The sequence below is a fragment of the Heterodontus francisci genome, unplaced genomic scaffold, assembly GCF_036365525.1.
Source record: "Heterodontus francisci isolate sHetFra1 unplaced genomic scaffold, sHetFra1.hap1 HAP1_SCAFFOLD_872, whole genome shotgun sequence".
Taxonomy (NCBI): domain Eukaryota; kingdom Metazoa; phylum Chordata; class Chondrichthyes; order Heterodontiformes; family Heterodontidae; genus Heterodontus; species Heterodontus francisci.
This window is the reverse complement of record NW_027141518.1, coordinates 121,467-145,864: the sequence shown is the minus strand read 5'-3', so window position 1 is coordinate 145,864 and position 24,398 is coordinate 121,467. Positions and strand designations below refer to the sequence as shown.

General features: G+C 46.6%; 1 long non-coding RNA gene across 1 annotated transcript in view; it reads right to left on the bottom strand.

Moving 5' to 3' along the window:
* The window catches only part of LOC137363976 (uncharacterized), a 79,666-nt gene extending 56,881 nt beyond the window's left edge, over positions 1–22,785 (bottom strand). Inside the window, exon 1 of the long non-coding RNA XR_010972867.1 lies at positions 21,121–22,785. This is a non-coding gene — a long non-coding RNA (uncharacterized lncRNA). The remainder of the gene's footprint in view (positions 1–21,120) is intronic.
* Positions 22,786–24,398: the final 1,613 nt, after the last annotated feature.

Here is a 24,398-nt window from a genome sequence, read left to right as displayed (position 1 = left end):
TTCTTTGTTCTTTGATGCATGGCAGCCCATTCCCGGAGGCATTTTCTAGCCCCCGTCACGTACCCCGATGTCAGGGGATCTGTAAAATTCAGCTCTCTGTGTCCAATCCCAGAACCACAAAGCTACCATAACTCATGTGCTAACATCCTGGGATACTGTTGACAAACATTGCTGGTTCTTGGGGGAATTACCCAGGAAATGGAAGAGGAACATTTTAGAATCCTCCTTTGAATACATGTTGCATAGCTGATTGTGTGTGACATCGTGGTGTGCTAGAATGTGTGTGTGGGAGTGTATTGGCAGGTAAAGAAGTTTTCAGCATTAGAAAGCCCTCCAGCTTCACCCTGCCCCACTCTGTCCACTGACGGAGGGTGACAAGCAGGACATCTTCAAACTGACTCAGCCTAATATGAGGGAGTGTTTCCTGAGAGTCTTTAAGCAGAGAAGAAGTTGAGATCAAGTATAAGCAGCAGAGCCCTGCCCATCTCCATATTATGTGTGAGTCAGTGATCACACACGTAGCTTGTTTGGCTGGACTGTTTTGCGGGTTCAGTGTTCCAAACAATTCCAGTTTGAAATGGCAGTCAGAATCTGTTCTTCAGTATGGACTTGTGTATGCAGCTTGGACAGAGCTGTTTTCAGAGGGTTTATCCTTTAGCCTTTAGTCACTGTTTTAACAGGATGAGAGGTAACTCTTGTGGCCTACACCATTTGTCCAGTATGAGGTACAGAGAAATTCTGGCTAGCCTTCTTCTGGCAAGATGCCTGATGCTGTTCAACTTTTTCTCAGCTGTAGACATGTCCTGGCATATATGTGACTTCAATCCAACACCAATGATGTTGGCTCTTAACTCTTGTTTGAAGTGGTCTAAGTGCAGTGATTTCTGGTAATGCCACCTCCTACTAGGTGAGGCTGTTACTGGCAAACCCTCTGGTTGATGTCGAGGTAATCTGTATTTATTTTGTTTTTAGAGATACAGCATTGAAACAGGCCCTTCGGCCCACCGAGTCTGTGCCGAACATCAACCACCCATTTATACTAATCCTACACTAATCCCATATTCCTACCACATCCCCACCTGTTCCTATATTTCCCTACCACCTACCTATACTAGTGACAATTTATAATGGCCAATTAACCTATCAACCTGCAAGTCTTTTGGCTGTGGGAGGAAACCGGAGCACCCGGAGGAAACCCACGCAGACACAGGGAGAACTTGCAAACTCCACACAGGCAGTACCCGGAATCGAACCCGGGTCGCTGGAGCTGTGAGGCTGAGGTGCTAACCACTGCGCCACTATGCCGCCCTTTATATATCACCTTTAATGTAATAGAATGTCACAAGGCACTTTACAGGTGTGTTTGAAGCATAATTGGACACTGAGCCATGTAAGGTGATATTAGGGCAGATGGCCAAACGTTTGGTCAAAGAGGTAGATTTCAAGGAAAGTCTTAAAGGAGGTGGAGAGGTTTAGGGAGGGAATTCCAGAGCTTTGGGTCCAGGCAGCTGAAGGCCCGGCCACCAATGGTGGAGCAAATAAAATAAAGGATGCTCTCGAGGCCAGAATTAGAGGAGTGCAGATATCTTGGAGCTTTGTGGGACTGCAGGAGATTACAGAGATAGGGAGGAATGAGATCATGGAGGGAATTGAAAACAAAGATGAGAAATTTAAAATCAAGATGTTGCTTGACTGGGAGCCAATGTAGGGGTTAAAAAGAGTGAGGAAATTAAGAAAATTAATATCAGCAGAGAAAAAGTATTCAAAGAATCACAGAATCACAGAATAATACTGTGCAGAAGAGGCCCTTCGGCCCATCGAGTCTGCACCGATGCATTAAAACACCTGACCTGTCTACCTAATCCCATTTGCCAGCACTTGGCCCATAGCCTTGAATGTTATGACGTGCCAAGTGCTCATCCAGGTACTTTTTAAAGGATGTGAGGCAACCTGCATCTACCACCCTCCCAGGCAGGGCATTCCAGACAGTCACCACCCTCTGGGTAAAAAAGGTCTTCCTCAAATCCCCCTTAAACCTCCTGCCCCTCACCTTAAACTTGTGACCCCTCATAACTAACCCTTCAACTAAGGGGAACAGCTGCTCCCTATCCACCCTGTCCATGCCCCTCATAATCTTGTACACCTCGATCAGGTCACCCCTCAGTCTTCTCTGCTCCAGCGAAAACAACCCAAACCTATCCAACCTCTCTTCAAAGCTTAAATGTTCCATCCCAGGCAACATCCTGGTGAATTGCCTCTGCACCCCCTCCAGTGCAATCACATCCTTCCTATAATGTGGTGACCAGAATTGCACACAGTACTCCAGCTGTGGCCTTACCAAAGTTCTGTACAACTCCAACATGACCTCCCTGCTTTTGTAATCTATGCCTCGATTGATAAAGGCAAGTGTCCCATATGCCTTTTTCACCACCCTATTAACCTGCCCTTCTGCCTTCAGAGATCTATGGACAAACACGCCAAGGTCCCTTTGTTCCTCGGAACTTCCCAGTGTCAGGCCATTCATTGAATACTTCCGTGTCACATTACTCCTTCCAAAGTGTATCACCTCTCACTTTTCAGGGTTAAATTCCATCTGCCACTTTTCTGCCCATTTGACCATCCCGTCTATATCTTCCTGTAACCCAAGACACTCAACCTCACTGTTAACCACTCGGCCAATCTTGGTGTCATCCGCGAACTTACTGATCCTACCCCCCACATAGTCATCTATGTCGTTTATATAAATGACAAACAATAGGGGACCCAGCACAGATCCCTGTGGTACGCCACTGGACACTGGCTTCCAGTCACTAAAACAGCCGTCTGTCATCACTCTCTGTCTCCTACAGCTAAGCCAGTTTTGAATCCACCTCATCAAGTTACCCTGTATCCCATGTGCATTTGCTTTCTTGATAAGTCTCCGATGTGGGACCTTGTCAAAGGCTTGGAGAAATTTAAGGGACTAAAATCTGACAAATCTCCAGGACCAGATGGCCTACACCCAAAAAGAGTTGCTGCAGAGATAGTGGATGCGCTAGCTATGATTTTCCAAAATTCCTTAGATTTGGGAATGGTCCCATCAGATTGGAAGTTGGCAAATGTCACACTGCTTTTCAAGAAAGGAGGGAGAGAGAAAACAGAGAACTACAGGCCAGTTAGCCTGACATCAGTCATTGGGAAAATGCTGGAATCTATTATTAAGGAAGTCTTAACAATGCACTTAGAAAAGCACAGTATGATGAGAACAAATCAACATGGTTTTACTAAAGGGAAATCCTGTTTGACAACTTGAGTAGAGTTTGTGAGGATGTAACTAGTAGAGTAGATAAAGGGGAACTAGTATGTTGTGTATCTGGATTCCCAAAAGGCATTCGATAAGATGCCACACAAAAGGTTAATTGGCAAGATAAGGGCTCATGGTGTTGGGGGTAATATATTAGCATGGATAGAGGATTGGTTAACAGACAGGAAGCAACGAGTAGGCATAAATGGGGCATTTTCAAGTTGGCAGGCAGTAAATAATGGAGTGCTGCAAGGATCAGTGCTGGGGCCTCAGATATTTACACCCTATATTAATGATTTATGAAGATACAGAGAGTAATGTATCTAGGTTTGCTGTGATACAAAGGTAGGTGGAACAAAGGTAGGTGGAAAGGTAAGCTGTGGGGAGGACACAGAGAGGCTACAAAGAGATATAGACAGGTTAAATGAGTGGGCAACAAGATGGCAAATGGAGTATAAGTGTGAAATTGTTCACTTTGGTCATAAGAATAGAAAAGCAGAATATTTTTTAAAAGGTGTGAAACTTGTAAGTGTTGATTAAAGAGACTGAGGTGTGCTTGTACAAGGAATGCAGGAAGTTAACATGCAGCAAAAACAAGAAATGCTGGAACCACTCAGCAGGTCTGGCAGCATCTGTGGAAAGAGAAGCAGAGTTAACGTTTCGGGTCAGTGACCCTTCATCGGAACTAGCAAATATTCGAAAAGTCACAGATTATAAGCAAGTGAGGTGGGGGTGGGGCAAGAGATAACAAAGGAGAAGGTGCAGATTGGACCGGGCCACATAGCTGACCAAAAGGTCACGGAGCAAAGGCAAACAATATGTTAATGGTGTGTTGAAAGACAAAGCATTAGTACAGATTAGGTGTGAATATACTGAATATTGAACATCAGCAAGTGCAAACCTGAAAAAAAACAGTGGGTAAGAAAACTGAACAAACTAAGATGAAATGAAATAAATGCAAAAAAAGATTGTAAAAAATGTAAAAAAGAATGTAAAAAAAAAGGTAGAAAAAATAACTAAAAACGAAAGTGTAATGGGGGGCTGTCATGCTCTGAAATTATTGAACTCAATGTTCAGTCCGGCAGGCTGTAGTGTGCCTAATCGGTAGATGAGATGCTGTTCCTCGATCTTGCGTTGATGTTTACTGGAACACTGCAGCAATCCCAGGACAGAGGTGTGAGCATGAGAGCAGGGGGGAGTGTTGAAATGGCAAGCACCGGAAGCTCAGGGTCCTGCTTGCGGACTGAGCGGAGATGTTCCGCAAAGCGGTCACCCAGTCTGTGCTTGGTCTCCCCAATGTAGAGGAGACCACACTGTGAGCAGCGAATACAGTATACTACATTGAAAGAAGTACAAGTAAATCGCTGCTTCACCTGAAAGGAGTGTTTGGGGCCTGGGATAGTGAGGAGAGAGGAGGTAAATGGGCAGGTATTACACCTCCTGCGATTGCAGGGGAAGGTGCCCTGGGACGGGGACGAGGTGGTGGGGGTAATGGAGGAGTGGACCAGGGTGTCGCGGAGGGAACGATCCCTTCGGAATGCTGACAGGGGAAGGGAGGGGAAGATGCGACTGGTAGTGGCATCACGCTGGAGGTGGCGAAAATGGCGGAGGATGATCCTTTGGATATGGAGGCTGGTGGGATGAAAAGTGAGGACAAGGGGAACCCTGTCACGGTTCTGGGAGGGAGGGGAAGGGGTGAGGGTAGAGGTGCGGGGAATGGGTCGGACACGGTTGAGGGCCCTGTCAACCACAGTGGGGGGAAATCCTCGGTTGAGGAAAAAGGAGGTCATATCAGAAGCACAGTCATGGAAGGTAGCATCATCAGAGCAGATGCGTCGGAGACGGAGAAACTGGGAGAATGGAATGGAGTCCTTACAGGAGGTCGGGTGTGAAGAAGTGTAGTCGAGTTAGCTGTGGGAGTCGGTGGGCTTATAATGGATATTGGTAGACAGCCTATCCCCAGAGGTGGAGACAGAGAAGTCGAGGAAGGGAAGGGAAGTGTCAGAGATGGACCATGTAAAGGTGAGAGAAGGGTGGAAATTGGAAGCAAAGTTGATAAAGTTTTCTAGTTCGGGGCGGGAGCAGGAAACGGCACCGATACAGTCATCAATGTACCGGAAAAAGAGTTGGGGGAGGGGGCCTGAGTAGCACTGGAACAAAGAATGCTTGACATATCCCTCAAAAAGACAGGCATAACTAGGACCCATGCGGGTACTCATAGCGACACCTTTTACTTGAAGGAAGTGCGTGGAGTTGAAGGAGAAGTTGTTCAATGTGAGAACAAGTTCAGCCAGGTGGAGGAGGGTGGTGGTGGATGGGGACTGGTTGGGCCTCTGTTCCAGGAAGAAGCAGAGAGCCCTCAAACCATCCTGGTGGGGGATGGAGGTGTAGAGCGATTGGACGTCCATAGTGAAGAGGAGGCGGTTGGGACCAGGAAACTGGAAATTGTCAAAATGACGTAGGGCGTCAGAAGAGTCACGGATGTAGGTGGGAAGAGACTGGACCAGCGGAGAAAAGATAGAGTCAAGATAGGAAGAAATAAGTTCAGTGGGGCAGGAGCAGGCTGACACAATGGGTCTGCCGGGACAGTCCCGTTTGTGGATTTTGGGAAGGAGGTAGAAGCGGGCTGTCCGGGGTTGTGGGACTATGAGGTTGGAAGCCGTAGAGGGAAGATTTTCAGAGGAGATAAGGTCACTTTTTTTTTACATTCTTTTTTACATTTTTTACAATCTTTTTTTGCATTTATTTCATTTCATCTTAGTTTGTTCAGTTTGCTTACCCACTGTTTTTTTCAGGTTTGCACTTGCTGCTGTTCAATATTCAGTGTATTCACACCTAATCTGTACTAATGCTTTGTCTTTCAACACACCATTAACATATTGTTTGCCTTTGCTCCGTGACCTTTTGGTCAGCTATGTGGCCTGGTCCAATCTGCACCTTCTCCTTTGTTATCTCTTGCCCAACCCCCACCTCACTTGCTTATAATCTGTGACTTTTCTAATATTTGTCAGTTCCGAAGAAGGGTCACTGACCCGAAACGTTAACTCTGCTTCTCTTTTCACAGATGCTGCCAGACCTGCTGAGTGATTCCAGCATTTCTTGTTTTTGTTTCAGATTTCCAGCATCCGCAGTATTTTGCTTTTAAGTTAACATGCAGGTTCAGCAAGCAATTAGGAAATGGCATGTTGGCCTTTATTGCAAGGGGATTAGAGTACAGGAATAAGGAAGTGTTGTACAGGGTTTTGGTGAGACCACATCTGGTTTCTGAACCCGAGACACTACACCTGTATTGTCTCCCACCCACCCTCCTCCTCTAACCAAAAAAAAAGGACTCGGTGGTGTGTAGATAAGGTAAGGCTTTTTCTATTTCTCTTTTTTTTATCGTGTGATTGGTTAAAAACTTTTCGTTCCTTTTTCATTTAAATAAGTTTAAGCTTAAGATTAAAAATGGCAGGAGATCTCAGACCCGTGTTATGCTCCTCTTGCTCAATGTGGGAGCTCAGGGACACGGCTGATGTCCCTGACTCCTTCACGTGCAGGAAATGTGTCCAGCTGCAGCTCTTGTTAGACCGCATGACGGCTCTCGAGCTGCGGATGGACTCACTTTGGAGCATGCGCGATGCTGAGGAGGTCGTGGATAGCACGTTTAGCGAATTGGTCACACCGCAGATTAGGATTGCTGAGGGAGAAAGGGAATGGGTGACCAAAAGGCAGAGAAAGAGCAGGAAGGCAGCGCAGGTGTCCCCTGCGGTCATCTCCCTCCACAACAGGTATACCGTTTTGGATACTGTTGAGGGAGATGGCTCACCAGGGGAAGGCAGCAGCAGCCAGGTTCATGGCACCGTGGCTGGCTCTGCTGTTCAGAAGGGCGGGAAAAAGAGTGGATGGGCTATAGTCGTAGGGGATTCGATTGTAAGGGGAGTAGATAGGCGGTTCTGTGGTCGAAAACGAGACTCTCGAATGGTATGTTGCCTCCCAGGTGCACGGGTCAGGGATGTCTCAGATCGGCTGCAGAAAATTCTGAAGGGGGAGGGTGAACAGCCAGTTGTCGTTGTGCACAGAGGCACCAATGATATAGGTAAAAAACGGGATGAGGTCCGACAAGCAGAATTTAGGGAGTTAGGAGCCAAGTTAAAAAGTAGGACCTCAGAGGTAGTAATCTCAGGATTGCTACCAGTGCCACGTGATAGTCAGAGTAGAAATGAAAGAATAGTCAGGATGAATGCGTGGCTTGAGAGATGGTGCAGGAGGGAGGGGTTCAGATTTTTGGGACATTGGGACCGGTTCTGGGGGAGGTGGGACTATTACAAATTGGACGGTCTACACCTGGGCCGGACTGGAACCAATGTCCTTGGGGGTGCTTTTGCTAATGCTGTTGGGGAGGGTTTAAACTAATGTGGCAGGGGGATGGGAACCAAATGAGGTCAGTGGAGAGTAAGGAGGTAGTAACTAAAGCCTGTAAGGAACTAGATAATGAAGTCAGCGTGACTAAGGGAAAGAGTAGGCAGGGAGCAGATGATGAAAGCAAAGGGACTGGTGGTCTGAGGTGCATTTGTTTTAATGCAAGAAGTGTAATAGGTAAGGCAGATGAACTTAGGGCTTGGATTAGTACCTGGGAGTATGATGTTATTGCTATTACTGAGACTTGGTTAAGGGAAGGGCATGATTGGCAACTAAATATCCCAGGATATCGATGCTTCAGGCGGGATAGAGAGGGAGGTAAAAGGGGTGGAGGAGTTGCATTACTGGTCAAAGAGGATATCACAGCTGTGCTGAAGGAAGGCACGATGGAGGACTCGAGCTGTGAGGCAATATGGGCAGAACTCAGAAATAGGAAGGGTGCGGTAACAATGTTGGGGCTGTACTACAGGCCTCCCAACAGCGAGCGTGAGATAGAGGTACAAATATGTAAACAGATTATGGAAAGATGTAGGAGCAACAGGGTGGTGGTGATAGGAGATTTTAATTTTCCCAACATTGACTGGGATTCACTTAGTGTTAGAGGTCTAGATGGAGCAGAATTTGTAAGGAGCATCCAGGAGGGTTTTCTAGAGCAGTATGTAAATAGTCCAACTCGGGAAGGGGCCATACTGGACCTGGTGTTGGGGAATGAGCCCGGCCAGGTGGTTGAAGTTTCAGTAGGGGACTACTTTGGGAATAGTGATCACAATTCCGTAAGCTTTAAAATACTCATGGACAAAGACGAGAGTGGTCCTAAAGGAAGAGTGCTAAATTGGGGGAAGGCCAACTATACCAAAATTCGGCAGGAGCTGGGGAATGTAGATTGGGAGCAGCTGTTTGAAGGTAAATCCACATTTGATATGTGGGAGGCATTTAAAGAGAGGTTGATTAGCGTGCAGGAGAGACATGTTCCTGTGAAAATGAGGGATAGAAATGGCAAGATTAGGGAACCTTGGATGACAGGTGAAATTGTGAGACTAGCAAAGAGGAAAAAGGATACATAATAGGATCAGGGAAAACCCTAAGGCTTTCTATAGGTATATCAGGAATAAAAGAATGACTAGAGTTAGATTAGGGCCAATCAAGGATAGTAGTGGGAAGTTGTGTGTGGAATCAGAGGAGATAGGGGAAGTGTTAAATGAATATTTTTCGTCAGTATTTACAGTAGAGAAAGAAAATGTTGTCGAGGAGAATACTGAGATTCAGACTACTAGGCTAGATGGGATTGACGTTCACAAGGAGGAGGTGTTAGCAATTTTGGAAAGTGTGAAAATAGATAAGTCCCCTCGGCCAGATGGGAGTTATCCTAGGATTCTCTGGGAAGCCAGGGAGGAGATTGCAGAGCCTTTGTCCTTGATCTTTATGTCGTCATTGTCGACAGGAATAGTGCCGGAAGACTGGAGGATAGCAAATGTTGTCCCCTTGTTCAAGAAGGGGAGTAGAGACAGCCCTGGTAATTATAGACCTGTGAGCCTTACTTCGGTTGTGGGTAAAATGTTGGAAAAGGTTATAAGAGACAGGATTTATAATCATCTTGAAAAGAATAAGTTCATTAGCGATAGTCAGCACGGTTTTGTGAAGGGTAGGTCGTGCCTCACAAAGCTTATTGAGTTTTTCGAGAAGGTGACCAAACAGGTGGATGTGGGTAAAGCAGTGGATGTGGTGTATATGGATTTCAGTAAGGCGTTTGATAAGGTTCCCCACGGTAGGCTATTGCAGAAAATACGGAAGTATGGGGTTGAAGGTGATTTAGAGCTTTGGATCAGAAATTGGCTAGCTGAAAGAAGACAGAGGGTGGTGGTTGATGGCAAATGTTCATCCTGGAGTTTAGTTACTAGTGGTGTACCGCAAGAATCTGTTTTGGGGCCACTGCTGTTTGTCATTTTTATAAATGACCTGGAAGAGGGTGTAGAAGGGTGGATTAGTAAATTTGCGGATGACACGAAGGTCGGTGGAGTTGTGGATAATGCCGAAGGATGTTGTCGGGTACAGAGGGACATAGATAGGCTGCAGAGCTGGGCTGAGAGATGGCAAATGGAGTTTAATGCTGAAAAGTATGAGGTGATTCACTTTGGAAGGAGTAACAGGAATGCAGAGTACTGGGCTAATGGGAAGATTCTTGGTAGTGTAGATGAGCAGAGAGATCTTGGTGTCCAGGTACATAAATCCCTGAAAGCTGCCATTCAGGTTAATAGGGCTGTTAAGAAGGCATATGGTGTGTTAGCTTTTATTAGTAGGGGGATCGAGTTTTGGAGCCACGAGGTCATGCTGCAGCTGTACAAAACTCTGGTGAGACCGCACCTGGAGTATTGCGTGCAGTTCTGGTCACCGCATTATAGGAAGGATGTGGAAGCTTTGGAAAGGGTGCAGAGGAGATTTACTAGGATGTTGCCTGGTATGGAGGGAAGGTCTTACGAGGAAAGGCTGAGGGACTTGAGGTTGTTTTCGTTGGAGAGAAGGAGGAGGAGAGGTGACTTAATAGAGACATATAAGATAATCAGAGGGTTAGATAGGGTGGATAGTGAGAGTCTTTTTCCTCGGATGGTGATGGCAAACACGAGGGGACATAGCTTTAAGTTGAGGGGTGATAGATATAGGACAGATGTTAGAGGTAGTTTCTTTACTCAGAGAGTAGTAGGGGCGTGGAACGCCCTGCCTGCAACAGTAGTAGACTCGCCAACTTTAAGGGCATTTAAGTGGTCATTGGATAGACATATGGATGAAAATGGAATAGTGTAAGTCAGATGGTTTCACAGGTCGGCGCAACATCGAGGGCCGAAGGGCCTGTACTGCGCTGTAATGTTCTAATTCTAAAAAAATAAGGTCTGGGCGGCTGAAGAAAGACGAAGCTTTGAAAGAATATCGGGAATGTAGGCGCAATCTGAAATGAGGAATTAAGAGGGCTAAAAGGGGTCATTAAATATCTTTAGCAAACAGGGTTAAGGAAAATCCCAAAGCCTTTTATTCATATATAAGGAGCAAGAGGGTAACTGGAGAAAGGATTGGCCCACTCAAGGACAAAGGAGGAAAGTTATGCGTGGAGTCAGAGAAAATGGGTGAGATTCTAAACGAGTACTTTGCATCGGTATTCACCGAGGAGAGGGACATGACGGATGTTGAGGTTAGGGACAGATGTTTGATTACTCTAGGTCAAGTCGGCATAAGGAGGGAGGAAGTGTTGGGTATTCTAAAAGGCATTAAGGTGGACAAGTCCCCAGGTCCGGATGGGATCTATCCCAGGTTACTGTGGGAAGTGAGAGAGGAAATAGTTGGGGCCTTAACAGATATCTTTGCAACATCCTTCAACACGGGTGAGGTCCCGGAGGACTGGAGAATTGCTAATGTTGTCCCCTTGTTTAAGAAGGGTAGCAGGGATAATCCAGGTAATTATAGACCGGTGAGCCTGACGTCAGTGGTAGGGAAGCTTCTGGAGAAGATACTGAGGGATAGGATCTATTCCCATTTGGAAGAAAATGGGCTTATCAGTGATAGGCAAAAGGTTTTGTGCAGGGAAGGTCATGTCTTACCAACTTAATAGAATTCTTTGAGGAAGTGACAAAGTTGATTGATGAGGGAAGGGCTGTAGATGTCGTATACATGGACTTCAGTAAGGCGTTTGATAGGCTGGTGGAGAAAGTGAAGGCGCATGGGGTCCAAGGTGTACTAGCTAGATGGATAAAGAACTGGCTGGGCAACAGGAGACAGAGAGTAGCAGTGGAAGGGAGTTTCTCAAAATGGAGACGTGTGACCAGTGGTGTTCCACAGGGATCCGTGCTGGGACCACTGTTGTTTGTGATATACATAAATGATTTGGAGGAAAGTATAGGTGGTCTGATTAGCAAGTTTGCAGACGACACTAAGATTGGTGGAGTAGCAGATAGTGAAGGGGACTGTCAGAGAATACAGCAGAATATAGATAGACTGGAGAGTTGGGCAGAGAAATGGCAGATGGAGTTCAATCAGGGCAAATGCGAGGTAATGCATTTTGGAAGATCCAATTCAAGAGTGAACTATACAGTAAATGGAAAAGTCCTGGGGAAAATTGATGTACAGAGAGATTTGGGTGTTCAGGTCCATTGTTCCCTGAAGGTGGCAACGCAGGTCAATAGAGTGGTCAAGAAGGCATACAGCATGCTTTCCTTCATCGGACGGGGTATTGAGTACAAGAGTTGGCAGGTCATGTTACAGTTGTATAGGACTTTGGTTCGGCAACATTTGGAATACTGCGTGCAGTTCTGGTCGCCACATTACCAAAAGGATGTGGATGCTTTGGAGAGGGTGCAGAGGAGGTTCACCAGGATGTTGCCTGGTATGGAGGGCGCTAGCTATGAAGAGAGGTTGAGTAGATTAGGATTATTTTCATTAGAAAGACGGAGGTTGAGGGGGGACCTGATTGAGGTGTACAAAATCATGAGAGGTATAGACAGGGTGGATAGCAAGAGGCTTTTTCCCAGAGTGGGGGATTCAATTACAAGGGGTCACGAGTTCAAAGTGAAAGGGGAAAAGTTTAGGGGGGATATGCGTGGAAAGTTCTTTACGCAGAGGGTGGTGGGTGCCTGGAACGCATTGCCAGCGGAGGTGGTAGACGTGGGCACGATAGCGTCTTTTAAGATGTATCTAGACAGATACATGAATGGGCAGGAAGTAAAGAGATACAGACCCTTAGAAAATAGGCGACAGGTTTAGATAGAGGATCTGGATCGGCGCAGGCTTGGAGGGCCGAAGGGCCTGTTCCTGTGCTGTAATTTTCTTTGTTCTTTGTTCTTTGAATACTGTGTGCAGTTTTGGTCTCCACATTTAAGAAAGGATATACTTGCACTGGAGGCAGTTCAGTGAAGGTCCACTAGATTGGTCCCTGGGATGAGGGGGTTGTCCTATGATGAGAGATTAAGTAAATTGGGCCGATATTCTCTGGAGTTTAGAAGAATGAGAGGTGCTGTCATTGAAAAATATAAGATTCTGAAGGGGCTGGATAGGGTAGATACTGAGAGATTGTTTCTGCTGCTCGGGGAATCTAAAACACGAAGGCACAATCTCAGGATAAAGGGGCCAATCATTCAGGACTGAGATGAGGAGAAATTACTTTACTCAAAGGGTTGTGAATCTTTGGAATTCTCTACCCCAGAGGGTTGTGAATGATCCATCATTAAATACAATCCAGCATTTTTTGTTTTTATTTCAGATTTCCAGCATCTTCAGTATTTTGCTTTTAGATGACTGTGTTTTCGGATGTTGTCGCTGAAGGGCAGCATGTAGATGTGAAATAGGAAGGGGCCAAGGATAGATTCATGGGGGACTCCAGAGGTAACGGTGTGAGAGCAGGAAGAGAAGCTATTGCATGTGATTCTCTGGCTATTAGATGATAAGAATGGGACCAGATGAACCCAGCTTGATAACAGTGGTGGAAGGATGGTGTAATCAACCGTGTCAAAGACTGCAAACAGGACGAGGAGGGATAGCTCACAATCCCATAGTATGTCACAGCGTCACAGAGTCATTTACAGCTCAGAGGGGAGGCCATTCTGCCCATCGAGTCCGTGCCAACACTCCACGGTGCAATTCAGTCAGTCCCACTTCCCTGTCTGACCCCGTAGTCCTGCAAGTTTATTTCCTTCACGTGCCCATCCAATGTCCTTTTGAAATCATTTTCTCCACTTCCACCACCCTCGTGGACAGCGAGTTCCAGGTCATTACCACCTGCTGCATATTGAAGTTCTTTCTCACATCCCACTGCATCTCTTGCGTAAAATCTTCAATCTGTGTCCCTATTCCTTGCACCATTAGTTAATGGGAACAGTTTTTCCTTGTCTGACTGACCTAAGCCTGTCATAATCTTGTACACCTCGATCAAATCTTCCCTCAATCTCCTTTTGCTCCAGGTCGAACAAACCCAGCGTCTCCAACCTAACCGTGTAACTAAAATCCTCCATCCCTGGAACCATTCTGGTAAATCTCCTCTGCACCCTCTCAAGGACCCTCACATCCTCCCTGAAGTGTGGTGACCTGAACTGGATGCAATACCTAACCAGACCTTTATAAAGGTTCAGCATAACCTCCCTGCTTTTGTACTTAATGCCTCTATTTATACATACATATGAACATGCGAATTAGGAACAGGAGTAGGCCACTCAGCCCCTCGAGCCTGCACCACCATTCAACAAGTTCATGGCTGATCTGATTGTAACCTCAACTTTACATTCCCACCTCCCCCCAATAATCTTTCACCCCCTTGCTTATCAAGAATCTATCCATCTCTGCCTTAAAAATATTCAAAGACTCTGCTTCCACTGCCTTTTGAGGAAGAGAATTCCAAAGACTCACAACCCTCTTCGAGAAAAAATTTCCCCTCATCTTTGTCTTAAATGGGTGACCCCTTAATTTTAAACAGTGACCCCTAGTTCTAGATTCTCCCACAAGGGGAAACATCCTTTCCACATCCACCCTGTCAAGACCAGTCAGGATCTCTTCTTACATCATGGTCAACCACTTGGGAGAGGAAAGGGTGTTTGGAAATGGGGCAGTAGTTTACAAGGACAGTGGTGTGAAGAATTTTTTTTTGAGGAGAGGGGTGATGACGGCAGATTTAAAGGAGAGAGGGACAACACCTGAAGAGAGAAAACCGTTAACAATGTCAGCTAAGATAAGGACCAGGAGACTAAATTGTGTGGGAATAGGGTCAAGGGAGCAAGAGGTGTGTCTCATTGAAAGAATCATAGAAAGTTTAAGGCACAGAAAGAGGCCACTTAGCCCATCGTGTCTGTGCTGGCCAAGAAACGATCCACCTATTCTAATCCCACCTTTCAGCATTTGGTCCGTAGCCCTGCAGATGACGGCACTTGAGGTGCATATCCAGACTCCTTTTAAATGAGTTGAGGGTTTCTGCCTCAACGATCCTTTCAGGCAGTGAGTTCCAGACCCCCACCACCCTCTGGGTGAAAAAGTTTTTCCTCATCTCCCCTCTAATTATTCTACCAATCACTTTAAATCTATGCCCCCTCGTCACTGACCTCTCTGCTAAGGTGAATAGACCCTTCACCTCCACTCTATCCATGTCACTCAAAATTTTGTACATTTCAATCAGATCTCCCCTCAGCCTTCTCTGTTCCAAGGAGAACAACTCCAGCCTATCCAATCTTTCCTCATAGCTACATTTTTCTAGTCCTGGCAACATCCTCGTAAATCTCCTCTGTACCCTCTCCAGTGCAATTACATCCTTTCTGTAACGAGGTGACCAGAACTGCACACAGTACTCAAGTTGTGGCCTAACCAATGATTTATACAGTTCCAGCATAACCTCCCTGCTCTTGTATTCTATACCCCGGCCAATAAAGGAAAGGATTCCATATGCCTTCTTAACCACCTTATATCCTGCTACCTTCAGGGATCTGTGAACATTCACTCCAAGGTCCCTCACTCACTTCCTCTACATTTCTCAGTATTTTCCCATTAATTGTGTATTCTTTTGTCTTGTTTGACCTCCCCAAATGCATCACCTCACACTTCTCCAAGTTGAATTCCATTTGCCACTTTTCTGCCCATCTGACCAGACCATCAATATCTTCCTGTAACCTACAGTTATCCTCCTCACTATCTACCACACGGCCAATCTTTGCGTCGTCTGCAAACTTCTTGATCATGCCTCCTACATTTACGTCCTAATCGTTAATATACACCACAAAAAGCAGGGGACCCAGTACTGAGCCTTGCAGAACGCCACTGGAAACAGCCTTCCAGTCACTAAAACACCCGTAAACAATTACCCTTTGTTTCCTGCCACTGAGCCAATTTTATATCCACCTTGCTGCATTTTCCTGGATCCCATGGGATTTTATTTTTTAACCAGTCTGCCATGTGGGACCTTATCAAAAGCCTTGCTAAAATCCATGTAGATCACATCAACTGCGCTACCCTCATCTACCTTCCTTGTTACTTCTTCAAAAAATGCAATCAAGTTGGTCAAACAAGATCTTCCCTTAACAAATCCATGCTGACTATCCTTGATTAACCTGTGCCTTTCTAAGTGACAGTTTATTCTGTCTCTCAGAATAGAGTCCAATAATTTGCCCATTACTGAGGTTAGACTGACTGGCTTGTAATTATTCGGTCTATCCTTCACTCCCTTTTTAAACAGAGGTACAACGTTAGCAATTCTCCAATCCTCCGGCACCACACCACTATCCAGTGAGGACTGGAAAATGATGGTCAGACCCTCTGCTATTTCCTCTCTTGCTTCTGTTAACAGCCTAGGATACATTTTATCTGGCCCTGGTGATTTATCAACTTTTACGGATGCTAATCCCATTAATACTTCCTCTCTCCCTATGTTTATCACATTCACACTCCTCCTCCTTAACTACAATATCTGCATTGTTCCCCTCTTTTGTGGAGACAGATGCAAAGTATTCATTAAGAACCATAGCAACATCTTCCGCCCCTACTCATCGGTTAACCTTTTGGTCTTTTATGGGCCCTACTCTCTCCTTAGTTATCCTCTTACTCTTAATGTATTGATAAAACATCTTTGGGTTCACCTTGATTTTTGCTTGCCAATATTCTTTCATGCCCTCTCTTTGCTTTCCTAATTTCCTTTTTGATTTCACCCCTCCATTTTTTATACACCTCTCGGCTTTCTGTAGTATTGAGTTCTCAGTGTCGGATATAAGCTTTCCTTTCTGCCTCATCTTACCCTGTAGGCTCCTTGACATCAGTGGGGCTCTAGATTTGGCCACCTCACTCTTTTTCTTTGTGGGAATATGTTTACCCTGAACCCCTTGAATCTCCCCTTTGAATGCCTCCCACTGTTCTGACACTGATTTACCTTCAAGTAATATTTCCAGTCCACTTTCGCTAAATCACTGCTCAGTTCAGTTTAAATTGGCCTTGCCCCAATTGAGAACTCTAACTCCTGTTCTATCTCTGTCATTTTCCATTATTATGTTAAAGCTGACTGAATTATGATCACTATCACCAAAATGCTCTCCCACTGCCACTCCTTTCCCCTGCCCATCTTCATTTCCTAAAACTAAGACTAAAACTGCGCCCTCTCTTGTTGGACTTGCTCTATACTGGGCAGAAAAGTTCTCCTGAATGCACCTCAAGAATTCTGCTCCCTCAATTCCTTTCACACTAAAACTATCCCAGTTAATATTGGGGTAATAAACAGCCAGGCGCTGTGCAAATGACTACTGGCAACACCTATGCAGTCAGATTCAGCTGGCCTGCGACACTGGAAACATCAGAGGAATGTACGATGGTATTAAGAGAGCTTTTGGACCAACCATCAAGAAGATCGCCCCCCCTCAAGTCTAAATCAGGGGACATAATCACTGACCAACGCAAGCAAATGGACCGCTGGGTGGAGAACTGTACTCCAGGGAGAATGTTGTCACTGAGACTGCCCTCAATGCAGCCCAGCCTCAACCAGTCATGGATGAGCTGGACATACAGCCAACCAAATCGGAACTCAGTGATGCCATTGATTCTCTAGCCAGCGGAAAAGCCCCTGGGAAGGACAGCATTACCCCTGAAATAATCAAGAGTGCCAAGCCTGCTATACTCTCAGCACTCCAGGAACTGCTTTGCCTGTGCTGGGACGAGGGAGCAGTACCACAGGACATGCGCGATGCCAATATCATCACCCTCTATAAATACAAAGGTGACCGCGGTGACTGCAACAACTACCGTGGAGTCTCCCTGCTCAGTATAGTGGGGAAAGTCTTCTCTCGAGTCACTTTAAACAGGCTCCAGAAGCTGGCTAAGCGTGTCTACCCTGAGGCACAGTGTGGCTTTCGAGCAGAGAGATCCACCATTGACATGCTGTTCTCCCTTCGACAGCTACAGGAGAAATGCCACGAACAACAGATGGGGTGGCACAGTGGCGCAGTGGTTAGCACCGCAGTCTCACAGCTCCAGTGACCCCGGTTCAATTCTGGGTACTGCCTGTGTGGAGTTTGCAAGTTCTCCCTGTGTCTGCGTGGGTTTTCTCCGGGTGCTCCGGTTTCCTCCCACATGCCAAAAAGACTTGCAGGTTGATAGATAAATTGGCCCCTATAAATTGCCCCTAGTATAGGTAGGTGGTAGGGGAATATAGAGACAGGTGAGGATGTGGTAGGAATGTAGGATTAGTATAAATGGGTGGTTAATGGTCGGCACAGACTCGGTGGGCCGAAGGGCCTGTTTCAGTGCTGTATCTCTAAATCTAAAAAAAAAATCCCTCTACGTTTCTTTCATTGATCTCACCAAAGCCTTTGACCTCATCAGCAGACGTGGTCTCTTCAGACTACTAGAAAAGATCGGATGTCCACCAAAGCTACTAAGTATTATCACCTCATTCCATGACGATATGAAAGGCACAATTCAGCATAGCGGCGCCTCATCAGATCCCTTTCCTATCCTGAGTGGTGTGAAACAGGGCTGTGTTCTCGCACCTGCACTTTTTGGGATTTTCTTCTCCCTGCTGCTTTCACATTCGTTCATGTCTTCAGAAGAAGGAATTTTCCTCCACACAAGATCAGGGGGCAGGTTGTTCAACCTTCCCCGTCTAAGAGCGAAGACCAAAGTACGGAAGGTCCTCATCAGAGAACTCCTCTTTGCTGACGATGCTGCTTTAACATCTCACACTGAAGAGTGCCTGCAGAGTCTCATCGACAGGTTTGCGTCTGCCTGCAATGAATTTGGCCTAACCATCAGCCTCAAGAAAACGAACATCATGGGACAGGACGTCAGAAATGTTCCATCCATCAATATTGGTGACCACGCTCTGGAAGTGGTTCAAGAGTTCACCTACCTAGGCTCAACTATCACCAGTAACCTGTCTCTAGATGCAGAAATCAACAAGCGCATGGGTAAGGCTTCCACTGCTATGTCCAGACTGGCCAAGAGAGTGTGGGAAAATGGCGCACTGACACGGAACACAAAAGTCCGAGTGTATCAGGCCTGTGTCCTCAGTACCTTGCTCTATGGCAGCGAGGCCTGGACAACGTATGTCAGCCAAGAGCGACGTCTCAATTCATTCCATCTTCGCTGCCTTCGGAGAATACTTGGCATCAGGTGGCAGGACCGTATCTCCAACACAGAAGTCCTCGAGGCAGCCAACATCCCCAGCATATACACCCTACTGAGCCAGTGGTGCTTGAGATGGCTTGGCCATGTGAGCCGCATGGAAGATGGCAGGATCCCCAAAGACACATTGTACAGCGAGCTCGTCACTGGTATCAGACCCACTGGCTGTCCATGACTCCGTTTTAAAGACATCTGCAAACGCGACATGAAGTCCTGTGACATTGATCACAAGTCGTGGGAGTCAGTTGCCAGCGTTCGCCAGAGCTGGCGGGCAGCCATAAAGGTGGGGCTGAAGAGTGGCGAGTCGAAGAGACTTAGCAGTTGGCAGGAAAAAAGGCAGAGGCGCAAGGGGAGAGCCAACTGTGTAATAGCCCCGACAACCAATTTTATCTGCAGCATCTGTGGAAAAGTCTGTCACTCTAGAATTGGCCTTTATAGCCACTCCAGGCGCTGCTTCACAAACTACTGACCACCTCCAGGCGCTTACCCATTGTCTCTTGAAACAAGGAGGCCCAAAGAAGAAGAAGATTGAGGTAATTAAAATCCCCTACTTTTACTGCCCTATTGTTCTTGCACTTCTCAGAGATTTGCCTACATATCTCCTCTTCTATCTCCCTCTGACTGTTTGGGGGGTCTATTGTACACTCCCAGCAGTGTGATTGCCCCTTTTTTGTTCCTTAGCTCAATCCATACGGCCTCATTTGATGAACCTTCCAACACATCATCCCTCCTCACAGCTGTATTGGTTTCCTTGACCAAAATTGCTACTCCCCTCCTTTCTTATCCCCCTCCCTATCGCGTCTGAAAACCCTGAAACCAGGAACGTTGAGCTGCCATTCCTGTCCCTCCTTAAGCCATGTTTCTGTAATAGCTATGATATCATACTGCCACATGTCTATCTGTGCCCTCAGCTCATCTGTTTTATTTGCTATACTCCTTACATTGAAATAGATACCCTTGAGCACTGCCAAACTCTTTCTTTTATTTTCTAACCCTTGTTTCCTCTGTCTTCCAGACTCATCCATTAATTTTCCACCTTCCATTTTCATTTCTGATTTTGTCCCAGCTGAGTCTACCCTCAGGTTCCCATCCCCCTGCCAAACTAGTTTAAACCCTCCCCAACAGCACTAGCAAAACGTCCCGTAAGGAACTCAGTCCCGGCTCTGTTCAGGAGTAAACTGTCCGGCCTGTACAGGTCCCATCTCCCCCAGAGGCAGTCCCAATGTCCCAGGAATCTAAAGCCCTCCCTCCTGCACCATCTTTCCAGCCACACATTCATCTGTCTTATCCTTCTATTTCTATACTCACTTGCACGTAGCACAGGGAGTAATCCGGAGATTACTACTTTTGAGGTCCTGCTTGCTAATTTCCGACCTAGCTCCCTAAATTCTGACAGCACGACCACATCCCTCTTTCTATCTATGTCGTTGGTTCCAACGTAGACCACGACTGCTGGCTGTTCACCCTCTCCCTTCAGGATGCTCTGCAGCCGCTCAGTGACATCCTTGACCCTGGCACCAGGGAGGCAACACACCATCCTGGATTCACGTCTGCGGCCACAGAAACGCCTGTCTGTTCCCCTGACTATTGGATCACTTATCATTATGGCTCTTCCAGTCTTCCCTGTACCCCCCTGTGCAGCTGAACCACCCGTGGGGCCATGGACTTGGTTCTGGCTGCACTCCCCAGGTGAAGCATCACTTTCCTCAGTATTCAGAACTGAATACCTGTTGGAGAGTGAGATGCACTCAGGGGTCTCCTACACTCGCTGCCTGATTCTTTTTGACTGTCTAGTGTTCACCCATTCCCTCTCTCCCTGCATATTCTTAAGCTGTGGGGTGACCACACCTATAAATGTGCTGTCCATATAGCTCTCATCATCATAAATGCACCGCAGTGTCACCAGCTGCTGCTCAAGTTCCAAAACCCAGAGCTCAGGCTGCTTCAATTGACGACACTTCCTGCACAAATGGTTCTCCAGGATACGGGAAGCATCCTGGAGCTCTCACATAGCACAGGAGGTGCACACTTGAGGTTGAAACAACCCTGCCGTTGCTTTATTTATTAGTTGACCCTTTGCTACTGCTAAGAAAAGAAACCTTACCAATAGTACAACACCTTAGAATTATTAATAAAACCTTACTAGTGCTGATAAATCCTACTAAAAATCAATACAGTTCACTTGTTAAGATAAACCTTACTCAAGAAAAACTGCTACTCACTTGTTGCTTATTATTAAGCTATTTACAAACACACCCTAACAGTAATGTACTAACCCAGCTATTTAGAGTTATTCCCGAACAGCAGTTACTCACCAACCAATCACCTTGCAGCTTTCATGTGATGTCACTGTTCACTTTGTTTTCAAACTCCGGTGTGCCTGGACTCCTCTCCACTCCTCTCCCGGAAGGTAAGTGCTCTCGGCTGCAATGCTCAGGCTGTATTTATCGGCTCCTCGCTCCGTGTTCCTCCCACATGTCCACTCCTCTCTGCTGTTTTCCCGGAAGGTAAGTGCTCTGGGCCGCGATCCTCGGGCTCTATTTATCCGCTCCTCACTCCGTGTTCTTCCCGTATGTCCGCTCCTCTCCACTGCTTCCCCGGAAGGTAAATGCCTTCATGGATAAGATGAGTTCAGAGAGGGTATGAGGGAAGATAGGAGAGAAACGAAGGATGGAGTTCATGGCTAGGGTAGGGGGGAGCATTAGAGGAGGTTTGGCCTGGTGGGTTAGTAGAAAGGAGAGATGCAGCAGAGGCAGCTGATTAAATGGTCTCATTCTTAGTGACAAAAAAGTCCATGAGCTCCTCGCATTTTTTGTAAGAGGTGTATGTCCAGGGGAGTGGGGTTTGCAGTTAAGGAAAAAAGCAGGGGGTTATCTTTGCATTTCAGGAGGCTCAGTAAAGCGGCTGTGGTTCTGCTGGGTCAGCAGTGTCACTCCATGTCAACCTTATGTTGAATGTCCACACTCCTGACTTGTGCCTTGTAGATGGTGGACAGGCTTTGGGGAGTCAAGAGGTGAGTTACTCACCGCAGAATTCCCAGCCTCTGACCTGCTCTTGTAGCCACGGTATTTATATGGCTACTCCAGTTCAGTTTCTGGTCAATGGTAACTCCCAGATTGTTGATAGCGGGGGATTCAGCGATAGTAATGCCGGTAAATGTCAAGGGGAGATGGTTAGATTCTCTCTTGTTGAAGATGGCCTGGAACTTGTGTGAGAAGCTCCTGCAGTGATGTCCTGGAGCTGAGATGATTGGCCTCTAACAATTACAATCATCTTCCTTTGCGCTAGGTATGACTTCAGCCAGCAGAGGGTTTTCCCCCAATTGCTGTTGACTTCAATTTTACGAGGGCTCCTTGGTGCCACATTCCATCAAATGCTGGCTTGATGTCAAGGGCAGTCACTCTCACCTCACCTCTTGTGTTCAGCTCTTTTGTTTATGTTTGACCATGAGATCAGGAGCTGAGTGGCCCTGGCGGAACTCACACTGAGCATTAGTTAGCAGGTTGTTGCTGAGTAAGTGTTGTTTGATAGCAATGTCGACAAAACCTTCCTTCACTTTATTGATGATCGAGAGTAGGCTGATGGAGCGGTAATTGGCTGGATTGGATTTTTCCTGCTTGTTGTGGACTGGACATACCTGGGCAATTTTCCAAATTGTCGGATAGATGCCAGTGTTGTAGTTGTACTGGAACAGCTTGGCTAAGGGTGTGGCTAGTTCTGGAGCACAGGTCTTCAGTACTATTGCCGGAAATATTGTCAGGGCCCATAGCCTTTGCAGTATCCAGTGCCTTCAGTTGTTTCTCAATATCACGCGGAGTGAATCGAATTGTCTGAAGACTGGCACCTGTGATGGTGTTGACCTCAGAAGGAGGCAGAGGCACTGATTATACAGAATACCTGAACCTGCATTCACAGTCTCTGATGCTGCACATTCACAGTCTTCCGTGAGTGGCCTGGATTTCATGAAGCTCTGAGGCAACCTGTGAACAGGCCAGTGAGGCACTGAATGTAATGATGCAACACCAGTTTATGTCACAGCCCACGGAAAGCTGAACTTAAAGAGGAAGGATTTCTCTCAGTTGCGCAAGAATGAACGCACACAGTGTTCCGCTTCTTCCGGTTGCAAGCTTGTGAGCAGATGTAGGCACTGAAATTAGTTTGATAGCTGTGCGTAAAGTGATCACATTGCACCATATATACAACAGTGTATGTGGGAATGGTGGGAAACTAGCCTAATTACTGCAAGACTAATATTTTAATATCTGTACTGATAAACATCAGGAAATAAGTGGCATCTGTAGACTCTGGAACAGTTCCTGCGGATTGGAGGGTAGCTAACGTAACCCCACTATTTAAAACCACAGTGGCGCAGTGGTTAGCACCGCAGCCTCACAGCTCCAGCGACCCGGGTTCGATTCCGGGTACTGCCTGTGTGGAGTTTGCAAGTTCTCCCTGTGTCTGCGTGGGTTTTCTCCGGGTGCTCCGGTTTCCTCCCACATGCCAAAGACTTGCAGATTGATAGGTAAATTGGCCATTATAAATTGTCCCTACTATAGGTAGGTGGTAGGGAAATATAGGGACAGGTGGGGATGTGGTAGGAATATGGGATTAATGTAGGATTAGTATAAATGGGTGGTTGATGGTCGACACAGACTCGGTGGGCTGAAGGGCCTGTTTCAGTGCTGTATCTCTAAAAAAAAAGGGAGGTAGAGAGAAAACAGGGAATTATAGACCAGTCAGCCTGACATCGATAGTGGGGAAAATTCTAGAGTCCATTATCAAAGATTTTATAGCAGACAACTTAGAGAACAGATATAGAATCGGACAGAGTCAGCATTGATTTACGAAAGGGAAATCTTCTTTGGCCTCCTTGTCTCGAGAGACAATGGGTAAGTGCCTGGAGGTGGTCAGTGGTTTGTGCAGCAGCGTCTGGAGTGGCTATGAAGGCCAATTCTAGAGTGACAGACTCTTCCACAGGTGCTGCAGAGAAATTTGTTTGTTGGGGCTGTTACACAGTTGGTTCTCTCCTTGCACTTCTGTCTTTTTTCCTGCCAACTGCCACACTTTAGCCCCGCCTTTATGGCTGCCCGCCAGCTCTGGCGATCGCTGGCAACTGACTCCCACGACTTGTGATCAATGTCACCAAACTTCATGTCGCATTTGCAGACGTCTTTAAAGCGGAGACATGGACGGCCGGTGGGTCTGATACCAGTGGCGAGCTCGCTGTACAATGTGTCCTTGGGGATCCTGCCATCTTCCATGAGGCTCACATGGTCAAGCCATCTCAAGCGCTGCTGGCTCAGTAGGGTGTACATGCTGGGGATGTTGACTGCCTCGAGGACTTCTGTGTTGGAGATACGGTCCTGCCACCTGATGCCAAGCATTCTCCGGAGGAAGCAAAGATAGAATGAGTGGAGACGTCGCTCTTGGCTGACATACGTTGTCCAGGCCTCGTTGCCGTACAGCAAGGTACTGAGGACACAGGCTTGATACACTCTGACTTTTGTGTTCCATGTCAGTGCGCCATTTTCCCACACTCTCTTGGCCAGTCTGGACATAGCAGTGGAAGCCTTTCCGACGCACCTGTTGATTT